General features: G+C 37.0%; 1 protein-coding gene across 1 annotated transcript in view; it reads left to right on the top strand.

The window, feature by feature from the left end:
• Positions 1-13177, top strand: part of ZFPM2 (zinc finger protein, FOG family member 2) — a 308755-nt gene that overhangs the window by 110239 nt on the left and 185339 nt on the right. The gene's annotated exons all lie outside the window — the stretch shown is intronic.

Genomic DNA, 13177 nt, shown 5'->3' with positions numbered 1-13177 from the left:
CCTACCTCAATCTTCCTATGTCTTTCTATTAATCAGTTCTCTCAGCTACTTTACATTAGACTGTCTATACTTGAAATATAATCAGAATACACATCCATTCTAAGAAACAGAAATTGATGTGGGAAGAATTGTTATTTAGCTAAATAACAATGGTTTTAATTTAATCAGGTGTGGCTAAGTAAGGGGGGAAAAGAAAAAAGATATGAGTAATACTTACTTAATCCTTATAGCTCTGTGATGCCCCAGTTAGATTCTTTCTACAACTCAGAGTGCTTCATGTTTATGCTACTTTAAATACCTCTATGCCACACACTAGGATATGCAAGGTAGATGTGCATTCAGAATGGTCAAACTCAGTTGGGACTTTGGCACAAGAGCCTAAGACAACCTATGGTAAAAAAATCTGCCTTCCCTTAAGTTGCTGCATGTGTTGCTGAGTCAAAGATATGAGCTTAAATATTCTATCAAACTTGATCATCCTCCACACACTCAGTTTGCTAAAACTCCTGATAACAGTTTGTGATCTTCAAAGATCTCTTATTTGGACCAGCTTCAGTGAAATCAGATCTGCCATACAGGAATAGAGTTCAATACACTGTGACTACTTTACAGTTCTTCTTTAAATATATCAAATCCTGTTTTAAATCATAACCATCATTTTAAATCATAAGCCTGTTAAAAATACAACACTATGAGTCAGAAGAGTATGTTGTAAGGTATTGTAAAGCTATTCAATGTATAATACGTTCAGTTGTTTTCCACTGTGTTGTTTTGGTTTAGAAGCATGAGAGTCCGTTTAGATCTGTTTTATTGTTTGTTGTATAAATCATGAATATTAATAATTCAATTCTCATTATAAAGAGTCTGAATATTTTCTGTAGCTCTAATATGATATTTCCAAGGAGTAGCAAAATTTTCATAGGGTTAAAATAGATTCTGGTTACACTGGCTAGATCATTAAATCATTTCAAAAATTGTTGGAGGTAAATAATGGAAAATTAATTCTACTTGAAGTACATTAGTGGGGTGTAAGAGCATATGGCATCTCATGGACCCTGGAGTGTGAACTGAATGCTTGCTTTTCACTCATTTTGACTATGAACTGTTTACAGATCCAGCTGTAAAAATGTATCTGCCTGTTGAAAGTGGGAGTCTCTGTGGTTGAATGTGATGCTGGCTGCAGCATGGCACCTGCATTGTACTGGTTACAGAAAATTCAGTGTAGGTGGCATTTTGGTATCTGAGGTAACCAGCATAGGTTTTCATCTGTCTTTAGCATACTAGACCATTAGAGAAATTTTGTGTTTGTGTTGCAGATCCAGATGGCTTTGAGGATCTCTTATCAGAAGTTTTGTGCTAGGTAATACACTTAGAAAATGGAAAGTAGAGCAGCATTTTGTATTTTCAGAATCCATTAATCAGAGAAGTTCATTTTAGCATATCAGATCAGAAATCTTCCTCATTGCTTTTGAGTATTCTGAGAATGGAAAATTATGTTGGTGCTCAAAGGAATAGTCTAATTCATGGTAAAATGGGAAAAATGTATAAATGTTCTTTTCAGTTTATTGGTGGAGGCCACCAGGCTAAAGTGCCATCTTGCACTTATTTCTAAGCAGGGTTTTATTACATTTTATTATTTGTCACACTGGTAACACTGACTAGTAAAGATGAAAACTATTGGTAAATCTAGAACTGCTGTACTTCCTTTGTTTTTTTTAACAAGAATCTAAAATTAGTTAGTCAGCACTTGAATATAAAGAAATCGACACTATAAATAGAACTAAAGAAGTGATTTCCATATAGTTGTCACTTTTGCTTTGGAGTCATTAATATCTTTATTTTTTTTATTATATCCTGGTCTAGGTCATATATAGCACTAAGAATCTGGTTTTCATGTATAGTTTAGAAAGACTGTCACATTTGGAAATGCTTTGGGAAATGACTGCATTATAGCTTTTAAAAGAACATATATAAAATTATGTTATGTAATATAGTACATTATTGAATAGAAACATAACCCTTCTTCTATGGATCAATATTTGCAGTTTTAGTGTAATGTAAAATGGTTTTGAATATTTCTGATACAATAAGGTAACAAAAATTTGTCATAAGAATTTTATGAGTCTGCTACAAAAATAGGAGTAGTACAATGTGTCACTTCTCACAGTATTAATAAATAGGAGAATAAAGCATACTCTTTTTTTGGCATAATTTAAGTTAGTTTATTACTTGACAGTGGAAAACAGTGAGTGCTCCTCAATTGGTCACAGATGTATAAATGTATCAGTTCTCTGCACAGAAGAGAATTATTATCTAAATTTCACTGAGAGTAATTTTAGGGTACAAATAAATACTCTTTTTCTCCCGTGCCCCAAATCCTCTGTATATTTGTGCAAACATTAAAATTAGCATAAACAAATGAGTGCAGAATACAGGTAGATCACATTTGTGTTTCACAGTGCCTTCACATGCCATTGGTGTGTGCCTGCAAAAAGAGTGGCAGCTGCAAATCAGCTGTGTTCATTCCACAGAGAGAGCTTGTGCTCTCCTACCTTTTGGATTATTCATTCATACAAAATGCAGGCAGAATAGGACACTCGTTTATAATTTTTCATCATGGCTTCATCATATTTGTCAGCATAAGGTACTGCTCTGATGCAGGTTTGCACTGTATATTTAAAATGCAAGTAAGAATGAGTGAAATGAGAGCTGACATTTTTCACATACAAACCGAAATTCATCTGTCTCATTGAGAAGGATGGGTTGTGCTTAAAAGTGCTGGGGCCCGTTGAAATTAGTCTCGACAGTGAGTGAGTATAAAAATTTCATTTCTCATGTTCAGACCGTCTTTCCAAAGGATGAAAGGTCCCTCCTCTGGGAGTGTTTCCATGCATAATTTCATCCACCTGTCCTGTTTGTAACACAGTTAGTTTGTGAGATCCTTGGGTGATAATATGGCATGGTTTTCATTTTCATAGCAGTGAGTGATGCCTGGCAAATGAAAAGGCAGTAAAATAGCCTTTGGAAAGGAACTAAAATCCCAGGGCTCAAAACCTTCTAGAGTGCGCAGCATACAAGGCCAGTAAGGGGATGTCACTGCATCACGGGAGTCTGAGTGTAGGCAGCTTGGGAGGGGCAGGTGACCCACCTCAGTTCAGTTGGATTGAATATTATGCAGAGCTGGAGACAGTCTTGCAAATATCCCCAAAAAAGCAGGAAGAATGTAAGGGATTCAGGGTGGTGTGAAGAGTTGGTTGGAGAAGGTGCTGTGGGCTGAGGTGCAGTGCCTTCTGCCTTCCTTTTTCATACATTTAGGATGATTTCCTGAAGCACCATCGATTTAGGGTCTGACAGTTAAAGCCTGAAGGACAATTTCATACTTGCTGCTATCCTGCCCTACATTCTTTTTGGATTAGTTCAGTAAAATTGTATTCTGCTTTCTGGGTCGTTTCTGCCTTTCAATATCAGTAACAAGTATTCAGGTCTATTTTGAACTACTCTCATTTGGGAAATAAGGGTGCACATCCACCTTTTCTGTAGAGCTTTGAGGGTGTAAGTGCAATCTTGATCTAGTACTAGTTTATGGTACTGTAATGGTGGGAGTTTCTTCTTTGTTTCAGAGCTGCACTAAATTAAAAAGCATAGTACATGTTTTCATCCTTACACCTAGTACATACATTGGCACTGGAAGTAGACAGCCTGTAGGTCTTTATTTCTTATGTAAGAAAAGGTTTACTCTGTAAGGAATGAATTATATTTTTTTTATTATTTTTAATATTGCTGTTTTGGTTTCCGGACTATCTTATTTTTGCCAAAAAACCCCCCCATTTTATTTTTCTCGTAGTCACAAAGAGAACTAAGGTGGAAATCATAAAAGGCAGAAATCATAAAGCAGGCACTAATTTTAAGTTGATTTGCTTCTTTTGAAATTTTGTACATGTTCAGCTATGAGCATGTGATAGCTTGCATCTACCTGCTTTCTTCTTAATATGTAATAACCGTGCTTGATTACTTCTGGGTTGTGTAGCAAACCCTGACTTTGGTTTGTTGAAGGGCTAGGAGATGTCTTCACACCCAGAGTAGCCTTTACATTTGTAGGGTACACACCACAGCAAAACTAAGGACACCTCCAGCACGGTGTCATTAAGCAGGACGTTCTTGTCCCAGGTACTAGGTGCTGAGTGTGGTCGGCTTGAAGTGTATGGAAGGGGGAGACTGCCAGGACTGCCTCCCCTTTGCCAGCCTGTTGCAGCCATCCTCGGTGCCGTGCCGGAGCCATCCCTGCCCGCTGTGCTCTGAGGGGGCTGCAGCCATTGGTGCAGTGCTGGGGCTGTGCTCTGAGGGGGGCTGCGGTCGGTGCTGCTGTCCTGGGGCTGTGGGGCTGTGCTCTGAGGGGGGTTGGCAGCCGTCGGTGCTGCTGTCCTGGGCTGTGCTCTGAGGGGGCTGCGGTCAGTGCTGCTATTCTGGGGCTGTGGGGCTGTGCTCTGAGGGGGGTTGGCAGCGGCCGGTGCTGCTGTCCTGGGCTGTGCTCTGAGGGGGCTGCGGTCGGTGCTGCTGTCGTGGGGCGGCACCGCCACCGCGGGAGCCAGGGCAGGCAGGCGCCCTTGGGAACGCGGCGTGGTTTGGCCCCTGCGGTGCAGGAGAGAAGCAGAAGTGGATGATGGCGCTGCAGCAGAGACCCGTCTTCCTAAGGAAGGAAGGCAGGAAGGCAGGCCTGCAATTTGTAGAAGCTGATAAGGGGAGGGAGGCTGGTTTGCCGCCGCAGGAGCACCAGTTTACCCATGTGCAGGCCTCTGAGCTCAGCCGTCGTGTCCAGCAGGGAAACATCTCACGGCGTGCCACGCAAAATCCCAAGGGATAACACAAGAGGCCTTCTAAGGTGCTGCTGGGAGCACCAGTCTGACCAGTAACACACAGTTCACTGAATCCCTAATTCCAGTTGGGAAGTTATCTGCTGTCTCTAGCAGTGAAATCCTGACTGATAAGAGAAGAGGCTCATCTGCTGGTAGCAGAGCCTCCAGTTTATCAGTGTCTGACCAGCTCATAAATCAGACTGGTGTCTGTTTTTATTTTGTTTTATCAAAATTTATTTCTATCATTGTAACAGTTAATACTTTAATAAGAGAACTTAGCTGGGAACATTAGGAAGTTAGTTAGAGACATTTTGCAGGCGCTTTTTCCCTTGTCAGTGACAAGGTAAGGTAATCCTATACACAGGCTGCTATTGTGAGATGAGAAACTGGCCTCCTTCACTGCCAGAGACCAGATGCACCTCTCTCTATCCTAATCTGTAAACGACTTAAAGGAGCCTTATCTCGGGGCTCTTCTGCTTCATTTCATGCTTGATTTACTTTAATTTGTCTGATAGGGCACAAGGATTTGGAGACGGCCCATCTTTCTGCAGAAAATGTTCAGATTTTTTTTTCCTTGGCATTGTTGTGTTGGGGGTTTTGACTTTTTTTATGTGGAGGAAATCTTGCTCCAGTGCAGCAAGCTGCTTGAGTGTGTTTAGATTTAAGCTACCCCAGCAGAAAAGAGTTTGTGAAGTGGTATGATTGTGTGATGGGCCACATTTACATTGAAATCACATTATACGATATATCTGGACTCCTGAAGGGAGCAGTGCAGTGGAGCGCTTGTGCCCACAAGATACTTTGAAAGGGCTATATATAGTGGCAACAATTGATACGAGATTTTACAGGAGACTTTATAAATATGTAAATGGGTGTTATCTGATTGGGTTCTTTGGCTACACATCTGTACCTCAAAGGAAGTGGAGCTGTGAGAACTACCAGGAAAACAGTAGTTTGCATTCTAAGTAAGGCTGAGAAATAGAAATGTCTCACAGGTTGACAGCGGGTCAGGGCGGAGGTGCTTTGCATACTTCGGAGGTAAGCCTCTTTGATGTGAAAGCGATCTCTTGCTTCCACCAGAAAGGTAGAATTACCATGAACAATTTTCATTTGTTTTATAACATGGCTTAGATCAGGAGCCATTGACCTTTAGCATTCCTTGTTATTTCTTTAAATTGCTTATGTGATATGGCACTGGGGGGAATTGCCTTTACGTTTTTTGCATTTTAAAAAATGTACTTTCAGTGACCCATGGGAGAGAAAATAAAGTCTTTGGTACATTGATCCCTTGATTAGTTATTTCCTAAATGAAAATGGAAATACTGTTAAAGCAGTAATAATGGTATGTCTTAATAGTTGAGAAGTCAATAAATGGCTCCCATGTGCTTCATTAAAGTTCTTAATGAAGCCATTTTTGATAGCTGAACTTTACATTATCTCTGCTTTAGTCAGATACTTTTTAGGGAGAAAGAGGCAGTAATTTGATGGAAAATGGTTTTCTTGTTCACTCTAGTAACAATATTGCTAAAATCCTGTGCATGGTAATACCTGTTTTATAGGGCCATGCAAAACTCATCCATCGTAAATATGGTTATTTATAGCCATACTTAGAGATTTTTTTCTCCTGTCAGTTCATGTATTTTATTTTACTTTATTTTATGTATTTATGTCATGACATAGTCATACATTATTAAAATGTAACATTTTTTCAAATCAGTGTTCCAAAATTGCTATTTGCTGGATGCTCTAAGTATTTCCATGTAGCCTTACTGCAGTGGCAGCCTCCTCTTTGCTTTACACCCTTGTTGTAGCAATTCTCAGCCATTTAATTCCTCCCCCCTCCTCCCTGCACTGCATTACCAGGCCTGACAGAGCCCTTCATATTTTGACAGGAAGGATTTAGTCTCTGGGATGAACACACTATTCAGCAATGAGCTGAAAAAGGGTGTGAAAGGCCTGTGGGCTCCTCTTCTGCCTTTCATGAACTCTTCTACAGCCAGCAGAGTGGATTCCTTGTATGATCCCTTACACAATAAATATGAGAAAGGAAATCTGAGTTAGATCTTGCATGTCTTCCTAATGGGGCCTTCACTGTAGTGAAAGTTGTTTCCCTGGATTACTCGAGCAATGTTTATTGTGTTTTTGTAGCTAAGTATAGTACTTGCTATACAAGTAATAAATCAGAAACATGTTACAGCTATGTATCTTTATTATACAAAGCTAACAAAACTCCATTTTCTCCAATTTTTAAAATAGTTCACACGAAAACCAGTTGGATTTTCAGACATAAAAAGCTTAACATAAAAAATGAGAATACAAGTTATTTCCTCTGTAAAATTGGCCAGCTCCCTGTTGCCTAAAATTTTACCTTGATTTTCCAGTTCACTATTCTGGGTTTGTATGACCTGGTTCGGACTAGTAATGGACTTCACTGGTGGATTAGAAATACATTGGAAGTGAAGTTCTAAAGCCAAGCCCAACCAAGCTTCACAGAACTGAAAGACTTTGGTTAGGTTTGATGTATTGTTTTTATTAACTATGAAAGAAAGCTACTATTAGCTTTATAAGTTAATAAGAACTGATGCTTACTTCAATTTTATGTTTCCAACATTTTGAAATCTTCTAGTAGAAAACCTGGTTAATAGATACATTATTATTAGAACAGGAAATACAGGGTGTGATCTAGCATATGTGCATTCCAGTTGACACTTAGATAAGTATCAAAATGTCCTAATGAAGATGGTGTATTGAAACACACATGTGTAAAGGTCTATTTTACAATTTAATTTTAGTAGCTACATGCTTTTCCCTAACATTTACTTCAGCTGAACACATTCACAGTACTATAAAATGAGAATTCTTTCCATTTCAATTTATAGAGACTTTTTTCTTTTTTATTATATTTGATCTACCGTATAGTAATTGAGAAATAAATGAACAGAAATAATAAACAGAAATAGGAAAGGGGTAAAAACAAAGCTCAGAAAAACATGAATTTAATCTAGAAGTGAAATTAACAATTAAAAAATCAATTCCACAGAGAACACTATTTTCTTTCCTCTTTTTTATCTTTTTCACAAAGTGGACGATGTTGGAAATTGAAAATAATGTAATATAAATCAAAATGGTCATTAAGCTGGTTTTGAATTATTTTATCAATAATTCTGTATGGTGCTTCTATATATATATATATATAATCTCAAGGTCTGGACAGAGTGTGGAAGAGAAGTCTGAAGAACCTGAATATGCATAGTGCATTCTGAGGTAGGTACTCCACACAGAGGTGTTGTATAAAACCATCCTTCTCCATTTAGGAGAAGGAATCACTGACACCATTTTAGAGAGGAGGAGATGGATGACTCCCAAAGGTAAATGGCCTATTGATACTCATTGAGTTGGAGGTTACACAACAGAAAAGGGGATACTGCTTCTCTGAGGGTTTTTGAGGATATTCTTCATGAGCAATTTAAAACGCTGATTTTGCAGTGCTATATTGAATGTACTTGTTTCTTCTGAGTAACAGTTCAGACTCCAGTGCATTCTTAGCTAATGTCAGTGGGAAGACCTCTGATCAGTTTGCTCAGCTAAGTAGATTTTATTAATAGGTAAGTATTTATGGTAAGTATGTTGAACATATTGGCAAGAAAGAACGATAGACCTGGCTAACATGAAAGCTCTTTAAAAACACAGAAATGGTGAATTAAAATTTTCATCAGATGGAACTAACTTCCCATATAAAATATTTTTCAAGGCTTTTTCTTTGAATCTCTGTTGCTACTGATATTTATGGTTTCACTAAAATGTTCAGGTAGAGAAATACCTGCCCTCATAAATCATTTGCAGATAATACTGGTTCAGACGCTCTCTGTCCAAATTGATAATGGATATCTGATTCAAAAGAAATGTCTTGTTTCTCAAAAGTTCTGTGGAGGATGCTAGAGGATGGTAAAGCAAAAAAAAGAATAAAAAAAATAATAAAACCAAAAACCCAGATAGCAAAAAAAAGTAAAAGAAAAAAAGCTAAAAACCCCAGACAACCAAAGCAACCCTATTTTTAACCCCATTTTTAATTTCAACTTTGTTATTATCTGTTATGCTAGTTGACAGAAGTTGCCAACAGAGTGAACTACATTAGGATTGCTTCATTTCTGGTTTTATAATTCAGACCACTTTCAGAAAGTTGAACTCATGCTTTGTGTTTATGTTGGGAGATTTTTTTCAAATTGAGAAATGAAAATATACTGTAAATAATATAATAATTAAGCCCCCAAAGTTGCCTAATTTGGAACAGTGTGGATTCCTCCCACTGCACTGTTTTCCTCTTAAAAATTGAAAATGCAGCTGTATTAGTTTTTCTTTTTTTTTTTTTTTTTTTTTTTGGTGTGTATTTTTTTAAATGCAATCTACTATTTAGAGTTTGGGGGGAAATTTTGGTGTCTGTTTTTGTCTGATGTGTTTACCCTTAATGATGTCTCTCTTGCTTTTGTGCTTGTACTCTTACCCTTTGACTTGATGGATGTAGCATCAGAGATTGAAAAAATGCAAATGCTTAATAATCACAAAAGAGATGGAATGTTGAGAAATTCTTACCTTACTTTATGTATGTCTCTGTTTTGGAAGAGGTTTGGGCAATGTTTGAACTTTGTGAGTTTTTAAAAATTATTTGCCAGTCATTTGGTTTTCAGTGTGACACTCATAACTTCCGAGGAAGCCGTGGGGCAGGGCCATGCAAAGGAAATGAGTCACTTCTCAATCCAGGGACTGAGGGGAGAGGGGTGCTGGGCAGGAGGGGTGGAAGCATTGCTTGAACTGCACGTTATGTCTCTGTAGCACAAGTCGGCTCCTATGGACAGCAGTTATGCAGCAGTAAATTCTTAGGTCAGGCAAGGATGAGTCTAGAACGTGGTCTGATAGCTTTAAAGTCTTGGCAGTTTTGAATTCATTACACAGTTGGTATGTTAAAATTAGAGTTTGACTTCTGCTGTGATTTAGATACAATGCATATGTATTTTGCTTATTTTGTCCTCCAGAGCCCCAAATCTCTATAGTTTTACACATCTCTCATGCATAACAAATTGAAAGTGTGTGTGTTGATTTGCTGGAAACGAGTCATGCACTAAAATCATGCAGATTCCTTTGTGTTCTTATAACAACAAAACTGGTATAAGCAGAGATGAAAAAGTAGGTGGAGCTGGCCTTGAATGAGGTGCTCTAAATCCAAACAAGCTGTATGAAATAACATTGTCACAAAGGAAAATTGAAAAATACAATAAAAGCAACTTCAGGCTTCAGAAGTGTTTCTGTTGCAGGTAAGTGTTGCTGTTTAGTCGAAAGCATTTCAGTGCCACAGGAGATACTTTGGAACATTTTCAAAACTTTCTATGTCTCATAGGTATCTGTGTTCCAAAACATCCTTGTCACAGAGAGACTTTTAAAACTTTACATTGGTTGGTATTTAAGGATTTACTCACAGATATCAGCGCTTTCTTTCACAGCAAGAACTATGGCAAAGCAAGATTTTAAGATGAAGTAAATCAGCCTAACACCATCCTTCTGCTTTTGCTTTGATCTAGCTCTAACCCTGATTTTTACCAGTTGATGATTTAATTCTGTACTCACAAAAATATTCCTTAAGAATAAACTTGTTGAACTGCCACTGAGCAATGGTATAGGGACAAACAGAACATGACACCATTGAAAGAGAACAATCATATCCTGCTGTCTTGAATATTAAAAGCAAGAGAAATAGCAGTGTGTGTTTCCTAGCAGCATTTTATTCCATTTTCTGTCTGAGTAATTCCGTTCACTTCACTGGACTTCTGAATTGTATGGGTGAAGATGAGAAGGCCAGCTGTGTTCCTGGTAAAGTTGCAGCATTTTGAGGGAGTTAAAATGCTATGGTTTTTTTTCCCATACTAGTGCTTCTTTATAATTTAAGCATATTCCCCTAATACAAAGTAATCAACATTTATCAGATTATCTGCCCAGCACAGAAATAGTTACTTTTTTTCAGGGATTAAATTTGTAATTGTTTCAATGATGACTGAGGGCTATTACCATTTGTTTAGGTGAATGAATAACAATTGATATTTGATTTATAAAATAATATCTCTTTCCCTTCATGAAAGATGAGAAATAATTTCTTTGATGACAGTCTTGGCAAGCTCTATCCATTTAAGGTATCTTCTAGGTTTTTAGGTGTCATTTTTCACCTCAATATTTGTTTGTTTTTCATAATAGAAATAGTTTCACCAAGTAATGTTAGAAACTTTCTGAAATTATAGGGTGCTATCTTCTTCAACTATCTTTGCAATTATGATACGGAAATATTGCATCAGCAACTTTCTAAACATAGTATGCAGTGGTGACACGAGTTAATTGAACAGTTAGGAGATAATGCAGTATCATTGACACGATTTACTATGTAATTACCATTGTTTCCAGTGGAGTTATCATGTAGCTACCTCCTAATATCATATGTTATTTTGTGATAACTGTGAAATTTACTTATCATCCTGTTTTGAGAGACTGTGTTGGTCGTAGACCAACCCTTCTCCGCCGAAGTTAAATACAAGAGCTGTGTAATAGAGTGACCTGCCCACCAGCTTTGGAGTGTGACAATTAAATCATAGGTCTTCCAGTAAAGCTTTGAAAGAATATATTGATAAATTCATTCAGAGTCCTGAATGGCTTAAATTCTTCATAGTCTTTCTTGCTGCAAGGATCTGTCTGTTTGAATGAGTTTGGCAGTGATTCTACAACATCAGAAGAAATGCTGTGTAGTTCAGCAAAACTTTTCAAATATCTTGCTTTTAACAGTAATTAAAAAAATTTTTGTGCCATGGGGAACAAAAATGTTTATTATTTAATTGCTTACTATATCCACCTTACTGGTTTTTTTTTCTTAAATTTCATGATTTAGTTATGATCTGAGAATTTGTATTCATTATGAGGCAGTGATCTGGTTGAGATTTCATCTCAGTGATTTTTGGGAGCTTTCAAAACAATGGGACGATCAGCAAAAACTTGAAGAAACATGGCTGTCCTTGTTAATTTAAGTAGAAAGTAATAAGAAATAAGAAAATAGAAGTAAGCATTCTGCTTAATTTTAATTTTTTTTTCTTTTTTTTTTTTAGTGACAAAATCTTTCCAGATGAGAACTTCAATGAATAGTTCAAAATATATGGTTTTTCTTCTCACTTTTTACATTACAACTGAAACTTTAGGTGACAATTAATTCAATTTCTGCAGTCTCCTCCAGTATTTTGACAAGTATTTACAGAAACTATATCCTGTGCTTATGCATCTAAATACTATCTTTAAGCTATCAGTTTTATTATACTTAGGCTTGTTTCAAGGTTTTAATTATTTTTGGTTAGAATTAAATATGCTACATTTCAATGTAAATTATTAACTTTTCATTTTATTTTCCTTTGAGAGTTTTTCTTGTTCACATTATGTGTCTTTTTCCTTTTTGACTCAGCAAATGCACTAACATTAACAGTCAAAACAAACCATTTGAGCTGTTAAACACATAGTATGTAGGAGTAGCAGAGTAAACTGGGGGCTCCGGTAAAATTCATCTGTCATTTCTGGAAACAAGCGTTTTTGTTTGTTTTCATGAAATAAATAAAATTGCCTGCTTACATCTGAGTCTAACTTTTGTACTACAGAACAAAAAAAAAAATAGTAATGAGGAGGTTCTTGGGAATACTGTACCCTGATATTTTCTCTGTTATCTTTTGATGTGGCAACTTAGTTTATGTACATTCAATTCTACTAAAATAGACATTTAGTTATATTGGAAACACATTGATTATGCCAATTACCACCAGATTTTGACAACCAATATTTTCTCTTATTCAACATTAAATGGAAGGATACATTTTTTATATTCTATTAGATATATCAGTATGGAAGTGTTGTGGAATTTTGTCTATGCCTGTAAATACTACTGGAAATCCTCTCTACTGAGTGCTGTCTAGTACACTGCCCTGATGCTCATACACAATTGCCTGCTTGAGCATAGGTTTGCTGAATGAGCAGTAAATCAGCTGAGGTTAGTAGAAGGTTAATATTAAAAACAAACAAACAAACAAACCAAACAGAAATCCACAAAGCAGAACTAACAAACAAACAAAAAACCAACTAAAGCCAAACCAAAACCAAGAGCAAGAATACATGGGCAAGAGTACTAAGCATCAGGAGAAAATCAGTGGCACTTCGTAGTGGGTAAGGGAAAAATGTTTTAGCAGTTCTGCACTACCACGCTAACCTTTCCTTTTCGTGTATATTAGGTAAGAAAAAGCTTTGAGGAGACTGTA

This window comes from Melospiza melodia, chromosome 1 (genome assembly GCF_035770615.1).
Source record: "Melospiza melodia melodia isolate bMelMel2 chromosome 1, bMelMel2.pri, whole genome shotgun sequence".
NCBI lineage: Eukaryota > Metazoa > Chordata > Aves > Passeriformes > Passerellidae > Melospiza > Melospiza melodia.
The sequence above is the reverse complement of the archived record's forward strand: the minus strand, read 5'-3'. Positions and strand labels throughout refer to the sequence as shown.